Raw genomic sequence first — 2,018 nt, forward strand, 5'->3', positions numbered from 1 at the left:
TTTTTTCTCTTAGTTTTAGTTTTCCTCAGTTTCGTTTTTTTTTTTGGTGTTGATTTGATTTTTGGTTAATTTTTTTTTTCTTTTTTTTTACTTTTCTTTCTTGGTTTTGAGTTCATACGTTTCGTTACATTTTGGCATTATATGTTTTTAGTTTTCTATTTTTTGATTGATCAGGAGTAGACCTTTTTAGATTTGTTAGGTCTTTTTTTTTTTACTACTGCTTGAGTTGATTTCTTTGTTGCTTTTTTTCTTTTTCTTTTTTATGGCTTCTTTATTTTGATGTCTTGTTGGTGACAACTATTTCGTTATAGTTTGGAAAGTTAACTATTTTTTTTTTTTTTGTCGGGGGGGATTTTGTCCTTTTTAGGTTACGTCGTGGGGAGATTTTTTGTTGCAAATGGTCAGGGCAGTGTTCAGAGTGTCCAGGGAGTCTCAGGGGCCTTGTTGCGTGGGTCGTCATCAGCGTGTCCGTCCATTGTTCAGAGAGTGTCCAGGGAGTGTCAGGGGCCTTGTTGCGTGGGTCGTCATCAGCGTGCCCGTCCATTGTTCAGAGAGTGTCCAGGGAGTGTCAGGGGCCTTGTTGCGTGGGTCGTCATCAGCGTGCCCGTCCATTGTTCAGAGAGTGTCCAGGGAGTGTCAGGGGCCTTGTTGCGTGGGTCGTCATCAGCGTGTCCGTCCATTGTTCAGAGAGTGTCCAGGGAGTGTCAGGGGCCTTGTTGCGTGGGTCGTCATCAGAGTGTCAGTCCATGTTGTGTTTCCATGACTTTTTTTTATTTTCGTATTCTTTTTCTGTAATATCGTTTCTTCGGTATTTAATTTTCCGTTTCCTGGCGTTGTGCAGGTTAGCTGTATCGCCTTATCTTGGTGCTGTATGCTGCTCAGGATGAGTCTCCCTCACCCCAGAGGAGTCAGCAACCCTACCCAACACACAACACCTAAGGCCTTAATGCTAGATATTTTTCCCTTTTCTTGATGTTGTGTTTCTATCACTTTATTTTTCTCGTGATGTTTTTTTTTTTTTTTTGTTATATCCATTCTTCGGTGTTATTATTATTTTTTTTTTCGTTCCCTGGTGTTGTGCAGGCTAGCTGTATCGCCTTGTCTTGGTGCTGTATGCTGCTCAGGATGAGTCTCCCTCACCCCAGAGGAGTCAGCAACCCTACCCAACACACAACACCAAAGGACTTAATGCTTGCCTCAATGAGTTGTTTCACTTTCATGATGTTGTGTTTCTATCACTTCTTTATTCTCGTGCTCCTTTTCAGTAATATCCATTCTTCGGTGTGCTTTATCATTATTTTTCGTTTCCTGGTGTTGTGTTGGCTAGCTATATTGCCTTATCTTGGTGCTGTATGCTGCTCAGGATGAGTCTCCCTCACCCCAGAGGAGTCAGCAACCCTACCCAACACACAACACCAAAGGCCTTAATGCTTGCCCCAATGATTGGTTTTCACTTTCATGATGTTTTCTACAAGTTCATTATTATCGTGTTCCTTTTTCAGTAATATCCATTCTTCGATGATATTTTTATTTATTTACGTTCCCTGTTGTTGTGCAGGCTAGCTGTATCGCCCTATCTTGGTGCTGTATGCTGCTCAGGATGAGTCTCCTCACCCCAGAGGTCAGCAACCCTACCCAACACACAGCACCAAAGGACTTACTCTGCTAGATTTTTTTCCTTTTCTTGATTTTTGCGTTTCTATCACTTCTTTATTTTGTGGTCTTTATATTGTAATCTTAATTCTTCGGTTTTATTTTATTTATTTTCCCTTGACTTGTGCTGGCTAGCTATATCGCCTTATCTTGGTGCTGCATGCTGCTCAGGATGAGTCTCCATCACCCCAGAGGAGTCAGCAACCCTACCCAACACACAACACCTAAGGCCTTAATGCTAGATGCGTGGTCGTCATCAGAGTGTCCGTCCATTGTTCAGAGAGTGTCCAGGGGTTGTCAAGGTGCCTTGTTGCGTGGGTCGTCATCAGTGTCCGTGCCTTCGTGTGTACTTGCGTTCGTGCGTG

General features: G+C 42.7%; 1 long non-coding RNA gene across 1 annotated transcript; it reads left to right on the plus strand.

Annotated features, from left to right (window-relative positions):
- The first annotated feature begins 692 nt into the window (after positions 1–692).
- LOC126992571 (uncharacterized) lies at positions 693–1,693 on the plus strand. Its single transcript, XR_007746651.1, has 3 exons — positions 693–841; positions 1,084–1,388; positions 1,622–1,693. It is a non-coding gene; the product is annotated as an uncharacterized LOC126992571 (long non-coding RNA).
- Positions 1,694–2,018: the final 325 nt, after the last annotated feature.

Source organism: Eriocheir sinensis, unplaced genomic scaffold (genome assembly GCF_024679095.1).
Source record: "Eriocheir sinensis breed Jianghai 21 unplaced genomic scaffold, ASM2467909v1 Scaffold49, whole genome shotgun sequence".
Lineage (NCBI taxonomy): Eukaryota > Metazoa > Arthropoda > Malacostraca > Decapoda > Varunidae > Eriocheir > Eriocheir sinensis.